This window comes from Leptopilina heterotoma, unplaced genomic scaffold, assembly GCF_015476425.1.
Source record: "Leptopilina heterotoma isolate Lh14 unplaced genomic scaffold, ASM1547642v1 Lhet_99, whole genome shotgun sequence".
NCBI lineage: Eukaryota > Metazoa > Arthropoda > Insecta > Hymenoptera > Figitidae > Leptopilina > Leptopilina heterotoma.
In genome coordinates this window covers 1,679,654-1,698,783 of record NW_025111206.1, presented here as the reverse complement: position 1 = coordinate 1,698,783, position 19,130 = coordinate 1,679,654, and the positions used below count along the sequence as shown (strand labels likewise).

Sequence of the window (19,130 nt, the reverse complement as noted above, 5' to 3'; positions counted from 1 at the left end):
TGGACATCCTTCTGAAGGTTTCCTATAAATTTTGCAAAGAAAAAAATTTTTTTGTCTTAGTTATAGTCATTGAAAGTCGTGAACACAATAACTCCCGGGATGGGGCTATTTTGTGCATCGAACTTTGTTTTTCTATAATGTTGCGTAAACAATTTTTTTAATCGTTTCTGCTTCATGAAATCTTTTGTGTATATATTTGAGAGTAAATTAAAAAAAGAATGACCTAGTAAAATTTTTTTTGTAGATATATTATACAAAAAATGTAAAATAAAGCACTAAAATTTTGCTAAAATCTGGATTTACTAAAAATTAACAATCTTTTTTTAAATTGTATATTACACAGATAGTAAATAAAATTTTTTTCTTTTTTAATATATATTTTATAATAATATACTAATATAATTATAAAATGATCGTTTAAACACTTATAAATAACTTTAAAACATCATTTCAATAGGAGCTTTTTTAATGGTTTTGAATGATATTTTTAAAAAACTTGAAATAAATATTTTTAAGGTTAAATAGATAACAATTTAATATCTAATATGATTTTAAAGTAATTTTAAGAGAAACGGGGGTAATAGTTTTAAAACTAATTTGAAAAACTTATAAATATTAATTAAAGTTCATTTTTTGAGGTTACGTTGTGCAACGGTAGAGCTTTTAATCGTTTTAATGATTTTAATTAACGTATTTACAGTTTTTTGACAGAAAAGTAAGACAAAAATGTATAAAAATGATAAACAGAATCTTCTTTACTTACTAAATAAAATATTTATGAAAAATATTTGATTTTTTTAAGTGCACAAAATAGCCCCATGGAATCCTGGTTTTTCAGTTTTTTCCACTTTTCTCTTAAAATAATGAATAAAAAGTTAGCGCATTACGTATGTATCATCACAACACAATTGAAAACAAATATCTAACACAGTTTATGAGACACATTAAAACTCTAGAAGATCTGGTATAATTTTGCCGAACTTTCAAAATTTTTTAAACAAATTTTCCGTTTTTAGGAATTTTTTTTTCTTAATTGCCAAAGAATTAAATAATAACATTTAGTGCTCTCTATTGTCATGTAATCAAACTTTTATTTTACAAAATAGCAGATTAAAATAATTCATTTTAATAATTTTTTTCATTAAAAAACTCGCGTGCACAAAATAGCCCCAGTTGACGGTAATTGAATTCTTTTAAAAAATTTTATTAAAATAGTAGATGTTGAAAGTAATTGAATTTCAGCGAAGAATTTTATTATTTGTGGATTGTAATTTATTTAATTCTTACAAAAAATTTTTGAAAATAATTACATTTTTCGAGTAATTTATTTAAAATTGTTTTAAAAATAATTTTAATCCTATGAACAATTTTATTATTTATGAAAATAATTGAATTACTATAACGGATTTTATTTATTTATTTATTTATTTCAAAACATACATGGGTCCAAACGAACCCTTTCGTACATTTTATTGCATTTTTTTTTAAAATAATAAATTAAATTCTTGCTAAGGACTTTATTAAAATTTTTGTAATTTTATTTTATTTTATTTTAAAATATGTCTTTTTTTTATTTTAAGCCTGATTTCAACTGATTTTAAGACTAAAAATTGTCAAATTTTTATTTTGAGTCCAAAAAAATAGTTGTATGTAAGAAAAAATACTTTTGAGTTGTAAGTGCTGTAAGTCTGCTTTTCCAGTGTAATTTTTCAATTATTTTAAAAATTTTTAATGAACTATTCACAAATGAAAAATGAGGAAAATTAAATATCAATTTTGTTAATAATTTATTTCATCTGCAAAAGAAAAAGATTTCGTTTTATGAACATAGTTTTAAAGTACTTACAGTTAAAAAGCGTTTTTTCTTAAATTCAACTCATTTTTGAGTTTAAAATAAAAATAAGAAAACTTTAGTTCTTAAAATGAGTTTTCAATTCTGAAATTAAGTTAGACTAACTACTATTAATTATTTTAGCTGAAATGCAACTAAAAATATAAGACACATTTTTTGCAGTGTTTGTAACAATTAATAAAGTTAAAAATTAAGAAAATAACAAAGAATCGTTGTTGATTTGATCATTCAAAATTATAGAGACAATTTTTTATTACATTTTCTAATCTGATCAGAAAAATTTAAGTTTGAAAGTAAATTAGAAAAAAGTAAAAGTTTATCCCTAAATATTCGTCATTTTGAAAGAAAATACAAGAGAATATAAATTTTTCCTTCAATATACAAAATTATTTTGTTGGCTGCATGTGAAAAATGTTGCTATTTTTATCCAATAAATGACCATTTTTTTTTTGAAAATATAAAATAGTTGGAAAAACTTTATACCACTATTGTCTATGGTATGATATATATTTTCCTCTTTTTATGAATAAATTTTATTGATTGAAGTTTTGCGGAAAAATAATAAAAAAAAAATTTTTTTGCTACTCGACAAAACATATTGAACTGTAGGTGATGTACGTGAATAAATTACTTCCTTTTTTCTTTCATAATCCGATGCGCTTCAATTATTGGCTGTATTGTCAAGTTCTGAATGCGATCAATGTAAATATGTTTTTTTTCTTCTTTGTCAATTTATCGAAATAAATTTACATTAAATTTAAGGCGAATTATTTAAATTGAAATTTGTTATTTATGTTTATGGAATAATAATTTTCAAAATTTGACTGTCGATAATTCTCGTATTTCAATTTAAAATTATTGATTGCACTGTAAAAACCGAGGTAAAAACAGTCATGTACTTGAAGATCCGAAGTGCATAGAAAAAAATTAGCATAATTTTAGGTTCTAATTGATTTTTACTCTAGTTTTAAGCTTTGAAATTGGATACTTTTTAATCATTTTGTTTTTAAGTAGTAAACGCCTTCGGACTTTGTGTTTTCTTTGTTTTTCTCCACTCAGCCACTTATTCATTTCTCTCGACAAAGATTCCAAATATATTTTCCATCTTAAAGTAAAAAATCTAAATTTGTTATCCGTATTTACTTTGGACCAGATGGAAATGTTTGTTTAAAAGCAGAAAGAGGGAAGTAGATTTTATTAAGAAAATTTCTCAAGTTGAATTGCGGATACGGTTGATTGAATAGCAGAAAAAAAACCATGTAAAGGGGTTATGATGTTATAAACAGAGTTACACTTCACGAGAGAAATCTAAAAATAGACTCATATTTCCCTATATATTTTTCTTATGTGGAGCATTCCAGGTAAAATTTTCATTAAAAATTTTATTTGTTTGGAACAATTTTTTTCGAATTTAATATGAAAAATAGGAAAAATGTACTTTTTTATTTTGTTATTGGATGAAAATTGTGAAAATTGTGGTTTTTGTAAATTCAACTTCTTCAGAGGCCTCAGATATATTATACTTAATTAATTAATTAAATTAAACTTACTACATTTTCATACAATAAGAAAATAAAAAAATACTTCGAAAAAAAGAATTCGAAACATTCCAAACAAAGAAAATTTTTTTATTGAACACCTGAAATATCAGACCCAATATGTATAGTTCAATTTTTTTAAATTGTAATTTCATTTTTTTTTTTAATAATTAATATTTCCAAATGGAGAATTTTTCTCAAAATCCAAAAGTAAAATTAATTTTCTTCTCAAAAAAAAAAATGCCAATGATCATTGGTATTTACTGAATCCGTAGGAATTTATTGCAATTTAGGTTAGTCTGCATTTAAAAGACTTGAAAAAACTTTAGGTATATCCTAAACGATGTCAGAGAAATACTTTTATAGTGATTCCACGCGATTAAAGTATTTTATCCCGGATCAAAAAGGAGTGGTTTTCTGAAATTGTCAGCATAGATGCGAAACTTTAATGCCATCTATGTATATATATGCGAGTGAGCTTGATTCCTCTTTTCAACGGAGCTTTCAAGGGATTAAAGTATATATAAGGAGAAAAAGGGGCAACGTTCGCCAACCGTTTTAAATTTGTATATTATATATTTCCTTTATTTTGCGTGGAATATATTTATTTTTTTCCCTATAAAATTGCACCATTTTAGCCTGTTTCAAAATAGGGAAAATTTGATTTTGATCCTTTTTTCTTTGGCTTATAAGAATTTTCTCTATACTTCAGAGGATTTTATATATGGTTTGGAAAACGTAACTTTGAAATTTTTTCATACATACTAACAACTTTATAGTAACTTTTACTATTTATGAAGTAAGCCTCAAACTTTATGGAATTTCCATCAAATTGCAGAATTTTCAAAATAAATTTGACTAAATTCGGCACATTTTACTGATTTTAAAAAAAAAAATATTTCTATTTTAAAATTTACTCTGAAAATAACGATTTTTAGAAGAAAAATCTACTATTTTCAATGTTAATTTTTGTGGAAAAATTATTCAAATTTTCCTGCAACATAGTAGAATTAGCTCCTAAAAATTCTTAGTTTTAGAGTAAATTTTACTATTTCTTAAGTAAATTTTTGTAATTTTTATAAAAAATTGTCTTTCAGAATAGTAATATAAAAGTTATATTCTACAAATAACAATTTTCTACTTTGAATTTTATTATTTTTTAAGGAAATTTTACTATTTTTTTTACTGAAATTTACTGAAGATGTAGTAAAATTTATGAAATTTTAAAACAAAAATAGAGTTGTAATAAAAAATTTGCTTAAAAATTTAAAAAATATCAATAATTAACAGAGAAATTTGATTTAAAAAAACTCTAATTAAGAGAAAATACAAAAAAAAATTTTTTTTTAAAGTAAATCCTATTCGCTATAAAACAGTAATAAAATTAATTTAAAAATTCCCCTTTTTTAAAACTGAATCCCCATTTTGAAAATTAGTGACAATCAGTGACTGACTTTTTGCTTTTGAATCAGTTAAAAATAACTGGTTGTCAGTAAAAAAAATGACTGACTTTCAGTAAAAAATAACTGAAAAATTAGTTAAACTTAACTAATTGAATCAGTTTATAAAAATCTACTGAAACATCTGTTATATTTTTGACTGACAATCAGTTATTTTTAACATGATTCAAATTTAGAGAGAATATTAAATTTTATTATTTTCGTAGGCAATTTTACCAAGTGTCTGAAGTAAAATTTATAGAATTTTAAAATAAAAATAGAGTTCTAGTAAAAAATTTAATTAAAAAGTTTAAAAAAATTACAGACTACGGAAAAAGATAAAAAAAAATATCAAAAATTAAGGGAAAAAATTTAATTAAAAAATCTGATTTAAGAAAGCTGTGATTTAGAGAAAAAGTAAAAAAATCTTTAAAATAAATTGTATACGCTATAATACAAAAATAAAATTATTTTGAAAATTCTCCCTTTTTTGAACTAAATCCCCTTTTTATTTAGTTGATTCAACCAAACTATCATTGTTTCAAAATAAATGTTTTTTCGAGTGTACCGAAAAATAGGAATATAGAATATTTTCAGTTAGAACAGTTTGAGAATATTTTAAAATAAATCCATAGGAAACAGGAAAAGGAGTTTATAATAGATGCTAAATATTCTTAAATTCAGAATAAATTTGTAACTTATTAAAAGTTTAGTACTTTTTAGAGGTACCTTTAGAATTTTTACTACGAAATTAAAATCTTAATTTAAAAATATTCTTTAATTGTAAAATTTCAATAAATATTTCGTAAAGATTGGAGAAGAAAATACCTCTCGAATTCAGTAGTAAAGAAAAATGTTGAGTAGGTCACGATCAGACGTTATTGTCAGAAGTCTGACCACAGCGAGGATTTACCACTGACGATAAAGAATTACTACTATTTCTCCTGAATTATTTTAGGTTAGGTCAAGTATACAATTCTACATAATACAAGAACTGTAAAAATTTCTCTCCCCAATTTCAGAAAATAGAAAAGAAAAAAAATTTATTTACATTATGTAAAATTCCCTTTTATAAAAAATAATTTTCTTCCCCAAATATCAGAAAGAGAGAGAGAGAGTATCAGGAGAAGTTTCTTCTTTTGAGGTTAAGGACGTGTAGGTTCATTGACTCAAGTGTTTACAACACGCGATGTTTAGTATTGCATGAAATCGTGATGAATATTGCTCGTCTGAGAATAGAAAAAAAGTGCAGGACAAAAAAAAATTATTGGATATTGTGTTATTAAAAAAGATATTGATCAGGAAATTAATTCCCTTGTCGTCATTTTGTCGTCATAATAATTATGGTTAAAGGAAGTAGTCACGGAATCAATGGGGGAGGCAACGGTCGAAGACCCCGAAATCTCGCGAGGCGCACATACGAGAAAGAACGACTAGACTGCGTGGCGTAGCCATAGTGAACATCGGCGTGGCGACCACCTGTGAGCGTCCTAGCGCCGGCGTCGAACTCCCATCGATCACCCTACATTTTTAATTTCTGACAAATTATATTTTAGAAAAAAAAGGTTTAAAAAAAATGAAAAACACGTCCTAATTTATTCCTCGGGAAATTTCAGGTTTTTAAATTTCTCGATAACTTTGTAATTGCTCTTTGCACTTTTTGCTTGAGGGATTTGATATTTTTAAATTAAAAGGAATGTTTTTAATAAGTTGCTTTTTAATTTAAGTTTCTTTACTCAGTGGGAAAAATATACGATTGACGTAAGATTGGACTTGAGTTTAAATATTTTGTGTGGAAAATTTTGATAGTTAGGAGATAAATTTAATTATCTATATTTTACTCCAAAAAAAAAAATTTTCTATTTCTGTTTAAGGAAAATCCCTTTATGAGTTATTATCTAATTTCCTTTTGCAAAGTCAGATTATTTTGTTCGTTTTTTAAATTTAATAAATAAAATTAGCAAATTTTACGCGCGGAACGTGTAATATTTATTTTATTATTATTATGCGAAATACAAAATTTTTTATTTTTAAATTTGAATTTTTAAATAATTTCAGATTCAAACTTAAAATAAATTCAATCATTAACTTATTTACTAATTAATTATTCTTGTTTATTAATTTCTGAAATTTTAATAAAATTCTTCGTAAGAATTCAATTATTTTTATAAATAGTACATTTTTTTGCAAAAATTCAACTATTTTTAAACAAAATTTAATAATATTTCTCGAAAAAATTCAATTATTTTCTAAATTTTTAATAAATCCTTCGAAACAATTCAATTATTTCTTTAAATAGTAAAATCTTTGTAAAAATTCAAGTATTTTCAAAGAAATCTCACGAAGGAATTCAATTTTTTTATTAATTCGTTATAAAAAATTTTAATAGAATTCAATTATAATAGTAAAATTATATTTATAACAATAGTAAACTGCCTTATAAAAATTAAATTATTTTCAAAAAAAAATTCAATTTTTTTCTTAATTTGTTATAAACTTTTTCAAAAGAATTCAATTATTTTATAATATTTTAATAAATTCTTAGAAACATTAATAAAATTTCGTAAAATAATTCAATTTTTTGTAAATTTTTAATAATTATTTCTCAAAAAAATTCAATTCTTTTCTAAAATTTTAATAAATTCTTTCAAAAAATTTAATTATATTTGTATAAATAGTAAAATTCTTTGCTAAAATTCAATTATTTTAAAAAAAAAATCTTTCAAAGGAATTTAATTATTATTTATAATACATTTTTATTAAAATTTCATTATCGAATTCAATTATTTTTAAAAATTTTGATAAAATCATTCAAAGGAATTCAATTATTGTCAAAAGTGTTGATAAAATTCTTCAAAGGAATTGAATTATTAATTCAATTTTTTTTAATTTTTAATAAATCCTTCCAAACGATTCAATTATATTCACATAAATAGTAAAATTCTTCGCAAAAATTCAATTTTTTTCAAAAAAATTCCACGAAAGAATATTCAATGTTTTCTTAATTCGTTAAAAAATATTTCAAAAGAATTCAATTATTTTAAAAAATTTTCTAAAATTTTAATAAAATTTAATAATTAAATGTTTAATTTAAATTATTTACAGAAACGATTATTTAAAAAACTTGAAAGAAATTATTCATAAAATTCAATTATTTTCAAAATTTTTAATAAAAATTATTAAAAAAAATTCAAAGAAATTCTTCAAAAAGAATTTAATTAGAATTTTCGAAAATTTTATCAAAATTCTTTGCGAGAATTAAATTATTTTCCTAAAGAATAAAATTCTTTGAAGGAATTAAATTATTATTACATTTTTCGATAAAATCCTTTGCGACAATTCGATGATTTTCAAAACATTAATTTTAAAATTGAAAATATTTCAAGTAAAAAAAAAATTAGAATATTTTGTTTTTTCTGCTTTAAGGTAAAACAGGAAATTTTTTTTATTTTAGAAAAATTAAAATATAGTGAGAGTTATTATATAAATAATAAATAATGAGGGTTAAAATATATGTTTATATTAATCATGTTTTTAAAAATATTTTATTCTGAAATAGAAGAAAAAGAATAAAGTTTTTTCTGTCAGATTTTGGAGCATAAAAATTTTTCGTTTATTTTTAGGACGCAATTAACCGGATAAAAGTTATTTGTGTCAATAACAACTGTTATAAATATCTTCTTTCCGGTGAATTTAACATATTTAGTGTAATTGTAGTCAACAAGTATTGTTTACAACAATTTATCCATTTAGTTTGACATTGAGATTCGCTTTAATAAACTACGTTAGTTGAATTTTATATATGTAGAAATTTTTTGGAGTTTGATTAATTTTAACTTATTTGTTTGGTTATTTAAATACTATTAATAGAAATTATTAACTAATTATTATTAACTAATTGTTTAGGAAATAAGGAAATTTTGTCAATTTTGTAATTAGATTGGCAATTTTATTGAACTTAGAAATTCGAAATTTGTATTTTAATTTTAAATTATACAGACAATGGATATTTGTCGAAAATATAATTATAAAATTTTTTCCGAGGGAAATAGATGGAAGATACGATAAACAGTATATAGAAGAGTCTGAATTTATTTGAAATGATATTGACAGTGGCCTTTTCTTTTAGCCACTTTATGAGGGTATAACCTCCGGAGGTAATGACCTCCTTTTTGCCTCGCTTTACTGTCTCAAGGTAAAGAAAACTAGACGCATTTGAATTAAAGAAGCTTTATCAGTTTCGTATGTCACGATAATAGTAAATATTTCCAGTACATCAAATTTCTATTTCTATTTGTTATTTATCATTTATTTATTAATTATTTACTTATTTATTAAATACATTAGTAAGTTATTTATTCAAATTAGTTTCTTTTTATTTTTCGTTAATTTTACATTAGTAAAATTTTTCATTAGTTTTATTTTTTATCAATCACATACCACAGGAGGAAAGTTCATCTAAAATTGTGGAAGGTTGATTAAAATGAGGAGGCTAAAACAAAAACGAAAACGTGTCTAAATATAAATGATAATGGTGAATTGATTTTTAATTAATTTTTTAACTTAAAAATACGATTTTTTAGAAATTGAAAAGATTTTTCAAATTTGATTTACATTTTTTATTTAAAGAATTTTGTTTAGATTTTGATTTTATACTCGGGTAATAATATTTTGTGTAATAAAAACTCACGTAATGAACTGCAATTTATTATTTTAGTGAAATATATAATTTTTTTTTTTTTGAAAATCGATAAAATTATTGGTGAATTATTTATTAAAGGTGTGTTTTATTTTTGTTACAGAAATAAGTGTATTTGTGTCTGTGGATATCTCGACTGTTGAACTTTCGATCAACGAACGCCAGTGCCATTCTTCGCGTGCAGTTTATACCCAGGTAAATAAAGATCTCAATTTCAAATCAATACTGACGTTAACGTGATGATCTTTGACTGGCTCCTTGCCAATCAGCGAAAGTGAGTAAATACAGTTTCCTATGTATATGTAAAGTTCACTGTTACTATGGAGAAAATTTGCTCTCCATTTCAGTGTTTAATTAGCAATTTATAAAAAATTAATGAACGTCGTTCCCTTTTGACTGTTACTACATCGCTTGGTAACAGGTATTTTTCTCTTATTATTCTCATGGGGTAAAATGGTTCACAATGATTTTTCTATTACTTTTTAGTTTATTTTTTCTCTATTTTTTTATTTAATATTTTTTTCATTTATTATTTTATTTTCTTTACTATTTTTCGTTTATTTATTATTTTCAGTTTTATATATTTTTCTTATTGTCTAGACATTTTTCTATTTTGCTTTAATTGAAATAGAATTTTTTTCGAAATGAACCAAAAGTAATTGCTAAAAAGGCCCTCGTTAAGGTTCTATATAAAGAGGGGCAAATTGGGGCAATTGCTTCTTGGAAAATAGTTCACTTAAATTAAATTGAAAGCACGAAATAGTATTGCCCTGCAGGTGTAGATATGTAATAATATAATTGTTGAATTTGAATTTTGTTTAACATCAACAGAAAGTAATTAAATATTAATAAATTTAATTAATTCACAACTTAAATTAATAAATTATTCAAAATTCATGAAATACAATAAAAATTTATAATTTATAAAAGAAATTATTCTTTAATTTGTTTAATTATGTTTAATTAATCAACTTATTATTGATTAAATTAATTAATTATTTAAATTAGTTATCTAATTAAATAAATTAATTCAGTCAATTAGTAAAAATAAATTCAACAAATTAGCCTCCCTTAATTTTAGTAAATAGAAATGTTTACTAATTTGAATTAGCGATTGACGTTTTGCTTTTAAATTAGTAATTTTTAGTAATAAATAGTAATTTCTAGTAATTAAAATTTTTTTTTGCTTTTAAATTAGTAAATTTTACTAGTAATTAGTAATTTTTACTAATTTAAAAGTAAAATTTACTAATTCAATATCAAAAAGTCAGACACTAATTTAACATTTTTTAGTAAACATTTTTAATAATTTAAATTTACAGAGAAGAATAATTATTATTTAAAAATAATTATTTAATTTAATTAACCAATTAAATTTATTGACTTCAATTAATTTACTATAATTAAAATAATTACTTAAAATTTACATATAAATTTAGCATCTGATTGGCTATTAACAGTTTCTTAAGAAAAATAGATAAAAATTACGACAATAAGAAAATTATTAATATTCATAGAAAATTTATGAACAAATTAAAAAATAATTTTCGATTTAAATTTTTGTATGTATTTTAGAATATTTATAACTTTTTGTTACATTTAGCATTAGTTATAAATTTATTACGACATTTATCCTTAACTATAATTTAAAATAAATTTATTATTATTATAAATACACTGAAAAAAATGTATTTGATTTTAATAACCGATTAATTAACTATTATCAATTAAATATTTACTTGAATCAAATAATATTTATTGGAGTCAATTAAATGATATTTGAACCATTAATTTCAGTATTTAAAGTAAATATGAATTGCACCATTTAATTGACTCCAATAAATATTATTTGATTCAATTAAATATTTAATTGATAATAGTCAATTAATCGGTTATTTGAATCAAATAAATATTTTTTCCAGTGTAATAATATTATCATGCTATGTTTATTATTATTTATAATAATAGCAATAATATTTATAATAATAATAATAATAATAATAATATTAATAATAAATGAGAGCATTAATTAGGATAGGAAGGGAAATAATTATAATTAATAATTAAATTTTTAAGAATTTAATTATTAAATTGAAAAATTACCCTCATTTTTTAGTTTTATTGTTATTTTTATTTTACTAAGCAAAAATTTAGAACACAAAATTCTCACCTGCATTGTAATTTTTGTTTGTATCGTTTTGCGGTGTTAAATAATTTTCCCCTTTGAAACTTTTTTTTTATATTTTTCGTCCTAAACACTTGGTTGATTTTTTCACTTTCGTTAATTTTTGCATTAATTTTGTTCTCTTTGTAATTTTTTTGAAGGAAAATGTCTTCGTTATTTTTGCATTGGATAATCACTTTCGTTTCAAATTCATTAATTATTTTTACTGTGACTATTGGATTGTGAAAAAATGATTGATTTTTGTTTTTAAAAGCACACGCGATCTTTCCGGGAACTCGCGAGAGAATAATCGCCTTACAGCTTCACGATGAGTATTTGATCTTTCTTCTGTATCCTTTCTCTCATAATTGGAGTCACACGGTCGAAGTTTAAGCTTCCTTGAGAATCGAATGTACTCACACGTTATTCAATTGTAGGCGAGTCATTATAATATTTTTCGATTTATCCTTTTAATAATTCCAGTCGATTATTGGTTAGTTTGCTTTCTTTCTTTTTTTGGATTTTTTAATTTTAGACTTTATTTTATGGTATTTATTATTTTTTTTGAAAAATATTTATTAACTGAATTATAATATTACTGACTGAATTATTATAATTCTGTTCATTTTATTTCCCTAAAATTTTGAACGTTCAAATCAATTCAATTCGATTTAAATATTTTTAAAAATTATTATATACTAAAATAATTGAAAAATAATGTAAATTAATTATTTAATTACGTACTCTTTAAATTTGAATTAATAAAAAATTAAAAATGCTTACTAATTTTAAATAGTGACTGAATTTTTGCTTTTGAATTAGTAAATTTGACTGATAAATAGTAATTTCTACTTATTTATTAATAAAATTTACTAATTCACTTTTTGCTTTTGAATTAGGAAATTTTTCTACTAAATAGTAATTTCTACTAATTTATTAGTAAAATGTACTATTTCAAAAATAAAAAATCAGTCACTAATATAAAGTAGTAAACATTTTTACTAATTTAAATATAGAGAGTAGAAATTAATTTTTTATAGAAAAATACTAATTATACGAAGTAACAAAAATATTGCCCTTCATTTGAACGTTCGAAACTTTATAGAAACATTTAATTTTGTAATTTTCTTGTAAATAAAGTCACAATTTATTAAATAATTATAAACTAAAAACATTTTAAAAGAAACACAAAAAAACTTCACTTGGAGCAGATTTAAATTTCATTAGCGACATGTTTACCTGTCTTAGTTAAAACTTTTGCTATTCCAGAGAAACTTATCGCTGTTTCAAAAAAAACATTTTTTTGTCGAGATTTCGCGAAAAAAATTCATTAGCATATTTTTTAAAAAATACTCTCGAAAATAGTTTTTAAAAAAGCTTCTTAAAATTGTTTTTTTTTTAATTTTTAAATTAATTTTTTGAAAAACTCACTTTTAATTATAAATAAATTTGCAAAGAATTTAAACTATTTCTTTAATGTGTTAAAAGCACTGTACCGCCAATGGATAAATCACAATTTTAAATCAAGAGTGTGCGTCCTTTGTCTCTTGAACTCTTCTCCTCTGGTTGTCATGGAGCAAAATATATATTGAAAGCGACGCACAGGTGGAAAATTGTATTTTTCACTTTTCTTTTTTTGTCAAATATAATGCGCGACAGTATTTTTCTTTTTGACAAAAAACAATTTTAAAGTGTATACTTTATTCTCGCTGTTGTTTTTGACAAACTGACGTCTCGCGTTGAAAGGCGCGAAAGAAAAAGCTCGCGGATTTTGAGCGTCGCAATGCTTGCCAACCCCTTGAGTTGAGCGTCAGTTCCCCTCGTCTCCGATCCACCCCCCCCTCTCTTTCGTGGTATATAACCCCCATCATTTTCCATCCCCCATAATATACATAAACATACATAGGATGTGTACATATATATGTATGAATACACGTATATGGTTGTCCCTCGCGTCCAGAAAGCTATAGTTCAATGCCATAGAAATTGAGCGCGCAGCAATAGTGTCCAATTTGTCCACACTTGAATTTTCCTACAGGTCTTCGATCAATTTTCCAATTTATGAAAATAATTTATTATTTTATATTGATAAATACTCTTTAAATTTTAATTAGAAAAAATGTTTACTGCTTTGAATTAGTGACTGACTTTTTGCTTTTTAATTATTAAATTTTAGTAATAAATTGGTAGAAATTATTCTTTATTAGTAAAAGTTACTAATTATTTAAAATTGGCTAATTTATTAGTAGAAATTAGAAAAAATGTTTACTGCTTTGAATTAGTAAAAATGTTTGCTAATTTGCATCAGTGATTGACTTTTTTGCTTTTTAATTAGTAAATTTTAGTAATAAATTAGTAGAAATTATTCTTTATTAGTAAAAGTTACTAATTATTTAAAATAACTGATTAATTAGTAGAGATTAGAAAAAATGTATATTACTTTGAATTAGTGACTGACTCTTTGCTTTTGAATTTGTAAATTTTGCTAATAAATAATAATTTCTACTAATTTATTAGTAAAAATTTACAAATTTAAAAGTATAAAGTCAGTCATTAATTTTAATTAGTAAACATTTTTACTAATTCAAATTTTGAGAGTATATTTATAAATTAGCTTAAAACTTAAATATTTTTTTAAAATTAATTTGAATAATTACTCATTTTGACAATTTGGAAATTTTAGTAAAAGTTATTAATTACTATTGTTATTATTTTTTATCATAACTAGCAACAATTCGCGCTAAAGCGCGCGGCTAACTTCTTATTACCTTTTCAAAATAAAATTAACAATTTTAAAAATAATAGAATTTAAAAATTTTCTAATTTAAATTTTTGTTGAAAACACTAAAAAATTTAATTTTTGAGAAATTACAAATAATTGCAGAAATTCAATTATTTTCAAAAAAAAAAAAAAATTAAATTCTTATAAAATTCAACTATGTTCAAAATTTGAAAAAAAAAATTCCCGTAAATATCCCAATTATCTTTATAAATAACAAAATTCTTTTCCTAAGTTCAATTATTTTCATAAATGTCAAAAAAATTCTTGTCCTAATTTCAATTATATTCAAAAAATTTTCTAGTTTCGATTATTTTCAATATCTTCTATTTTAATAAAATTTTCCAAAAAGAATTCAATTATTTAAAAAAAATTTTAATAAAATTGTATGCAAACATTTAATTATTTTCATAAATAATAAAAATTTCTCAGGAATCTAATTATTTTTATAAATAATAAAATTTTCTTTAAGGAATTCAATTATTTTTATAAGAAATAATTTCACTTTTAGGTTATGTCAAAATGACTAAAATTTTTCGTAACTATAACTTCATTAGTTAAATTTGACTATTTTTACAGTTATTTATTTACTTAATTAGTTATTCTTACTAAAAAATATTTTTTACTGATAATTAGTTAATGCTAACATTAAATCAATTAAAAATTTTACGAACAATAAATTATTTTTTGACTAATTCAGATTTAGAGAGTCGTAATTATTTTCATTAATAATGAAAATTTGTTTATCAATTTAGTAATAGCAGATTGTAACTAATTTCAGAAAATTAGTTCTCAAATTTTTAATGCAGTTTCTTATTTTAAATCACTTTTTTTTAGAAATCAAATGGCACTAAATGTTAAATGAATATTTAGTTTGTAGTTAAAATTATCCTCAAATCAATATTATCTGCTACATTTTTCAGACATTATTTAGTTTTACAGACTTACAATTAGTTTTTTTAGTCAAAGTTCAAACTAAAAATTAAATTTATTTTTAAAACACAAAATAGAATGAGAAAAATTTTTAAGAGTAAATGTTAATAAACAAAATAAACTATCTAAATACAACTGTTTAAATCTGAATTAGTTAAAAATATCTAATTCTTACAATTAGTAAAATCGTGGCTGATTTTTTGTTTTAAAAATTAGAGAAAAATAACTAATTATTAGAAAATTGCTAATTATTAGTAAGTATTTGTTAATTATTAGTAAATAATTGTTAATTGTTAGTAAATATTTGCTAATTATTACTAAGAAATATTTTTTACTATAAAATAGAATAGAAATTAGTTAAATGACAAAATTTTGATTTGGTAATTAAGTATTATTTTATCAAAAAAATTTGCAATTATTGAGACAGATTTTCTTTTCGTTTCTTTATTTTTAGTCTGAAAAGAGACATGAATGCTTAAATAGTATCGAATTGTGAAGGACAAGAGTCGAGCCTGTTGCACATAGATATTCTCAACACGCATAAGATCGATAAAGCACCCGCGGAAATTTCATTGGAAAGTTGTGGACGTTGTCGCGTCGAGTAAAATCAACTCTATGTATATATAAGCTTTTACATTTGAAAGGGATCGAAAGCCAAGCCAAAAATCTCATAAAATTGGCGTCGATCCCGTATACAATTCAGCAATGCTAAATCACTATCGCAAATATTCGCCAGTCTTACTGGATTTAAAGATTAGAAGATTTTCCCTATTTCTCTCACACTCTCTCTCTCCCTTGAAAAATAAATAAATAAAATGAATTCGTCGATAGGTTTCGAGATGATAAAATTCAGAAAATTGTTTTTTTGATTATATTTTTAAGGTTTTGTTTATTGTATGAAAAATAGAAATTGGATGAAGGGCTTCATTTTGAATGTTGTTTCTTTGTTACTGGAAGAGAATCAGGGAAGAAAGTGTTTAGTTGGATCAGCGAAATTTTTTTGTTGGAAAATTGAATAATTTTTTTGGTATTTGTCTCTTTTTAAAATTTTATGTTTAAGATTGTATTTTTAAAAATTTTTTTTTGTGTTTTTTATATTTTTTTACTTTTTTATATTTCCTGTTGTTCATACTCATTGTTTTTTTATACTTTTTGTATTTTATGCTTTTCTTATTTTATAATTTTTGTATTTTTTACTTTTTGTATTTTACACTTTCGATATTTTATACTTTTTGTATTTTATACTTTTTGGTTTTTGTAGTTTTTGTTAATACTTTTCTTTAATAATACTTTTTGTTTTTTCATAATTTTTTTTCCCTATTTTCTGGCTTTTTCCAAACTTAAGGTGAAGAAAATAACATTTCCAGGTGGAGAGGGATTTTTATTTAATTTAATTTCTCCCATTTCAAAAATTTTATTTTGAATAGGAAATATTTTCAAGGCTTTTTTGCTTCGCCAATGAAAATTTAAATGAGAAAGGAAAATAATTTGGTTGCCTCAATTAAAATGTTTCTTAATTCCACAAAAATTCAGTTAATTTTGTTTAATAAAGTTTCAAAAAATATTTTGTTCATTCGAACAATTCTTTATTGGTTTGTTTAATAAATTTTGGGTTTTTTTCTAACTTTTTAAAAAATTATTATTTTTTCTTGTTTTTCTTGATTCAAAGAAAATTTGATTAAATAAATCGAATACTTTTTTTTACAAAATTTGTACAATAATTTGGATTTATTTTCCATTCTTTTGTTTTTAATATTTATTGCAAATAAACATTTAAATATTCTCATTAATATTTATTTTCAATAAATATTTATATCAAATAAATCAAAAATTATTAAATAAATATTTATTTGTAATAAATATTTACTATAATCAAATCAAATATAAATATTTAAATCGAAGAAATGGAAAATCATTAAATAAATATTTTAATATTCTAATTTAATATTTATTTCAAATAAATATTAAATCTTTTCTGAAGAATTTTTTTCCTCTGTTCCCTTATTCGAAAGCAGTTAATAAATTTTATTGTTTCACTCTTCGTAATTAATTTTCTGTTCGTCTGTAAATTATTTATTCGTTTGTTTACTAATAGTTTTGTAGAAACTGCAACATTGGGCTATTTTAGAAATAAATGAGTTTAGTTATTCAACCACAGGTGGTTGTTAATAGAGGTTTGAAAATTTTTAATTAGTAAACTTCAACAGCCACAATCGTTAAACTTTAATTTATTGGTAAATAACCATAAAACTAGTTTGCACTTTTAAGTAAACCATTAATTATTACAATTTGCAAATTTAGTTCAAATATTTCGGTACAATGCAAATTTTTTTATACAAAAAAAAACGAGGACTGTTTATTAAAAATTCGTCAACATTCAGAAAAAAATTTTTTTTTTAAGAATTGAAAAATTAATTAGAATTATGGAAAAATGGAGAACTAAATCTGCTGGGGGTGGAAATAATTTAATTTAGTAAAATATTTCATTTTTAAAAAAATATATTTAACGAGAGAGCGAGGAATATATAGCTAGTATTTAAATTAATATAAATTAAGAATTTAGGGAAAATAAGAAAAAAAAGTGCAAGCAACAACATTGTGGCATTGTTTTTGTATATATGACTGACGCGCCCGCGTGCATTGAGAGAAAAACCGGTCAGTGCCGGCAAACAAAAAGAAATGTCTTATTTTTTTCTAAATGAAAAATGAACTCACCTTCTTTGTTTGAAGAATGAAGAGATGATTTATCCAATTTCCGACATCGATAAAATAATTATTTTCCCTTTGGAAATTTGAAATATCTATACTTCACGTTATCGTAAGCACAAAACAACCTCGTGTCCAGGAGAGAGCGAGTCCCTCAATCCTTCGTATAATGGCTCCGCAAAGAGGGCGCTACTATCGCGAAGAATAACTCAATTATTCAAAATGTATAATGCAAGGAACTTATATGCGAATTGATAATGCCGGTGTTCGTATACACTTGTATTTTAATCAAGAGAAATGAATGTGTATTTGTATGCTATAGAATATTTTGTGAAAAACTTTTTGAGGGAGAGAGAAAGAGAGAGAGATGTAAACATGAGTGTGAGGCATGCGCATCAATAAAGGAATGGTCAAAATATATGTGTGTGTGTAAAAGCCCTTGCGAAAATGGGGTTGTACGCTCTCTCTCGTACTATACGAGATCCATGGCTGTAATGGCGGCAGTTCATGGGGAAGAGAAACAACCCCCATGCCATGGGAAAGACGATCAATACCGTAGTCGCTTTTCCGCGCTTCCATAGGGGGGTGGTTCACCCCCTCTCAAGTTGGCGTTCGGTTTTAGCACTAGCGATGGGCTCGAACTCTCCATAAGCGTGAATTGCAGATTTTTCATTTGTTTCTTTGTTTTTCGAATTTTTGTTTCGTGCTTTCTAAATCTGAATCAGTAAAATTCAACGGGAGATCAGTGAAATTTTACTGAGAATCGGTGATTCTGTTCTCATGATTTCAGTCAGTGAAATTTAACTGGAAATCAGTTGAAAATTATTGATTATAATGAATATCAGTCATTTTTAAATGGTGTATATTGAGGTTTTTAGTCCATTTTTTTAATTGTCCAGTCAGTCAAAATTAATTCCTATTTCAATGATTTTTAACTTATTTTTAGTGGGATTTTACTAATTTTAATAGTGAGAGATTTTACTGATTTTAATAGTTACTGAAAATCAGTAAAATTTCACT

The 19,130-nt window shown here is 23.1% G+C and overlaps 1 protein-coding gene across 2 annotated transcripts in view; it reads right to left on the bottom strand.

Moving 5' to 3' along the window:
* Window positions 1–18,428, bottom strand: part of LOC122512433 (proton channel OtopLc) — a 61,284-nt gene extending 42,856 nt beyond the window's left edge. The window contains exon 1 of one of the 2 annotated variants that reach the window (XM_043628243.1): window positions 18,120–18,428. The gene's annotated coding sequence lies outside the window, so the exon portion shown is untranslated. Of the gene's footprint in view, window positions 1–11,698; window positions 12,190–18,119 lie in introns of those variants that run through there. The other variant, XM_043628244.1, reaches the window with a different exon arrangement.
* Between the last annotated feature and the right edge of the window lie 702 nt (window positions 18,429–19,130).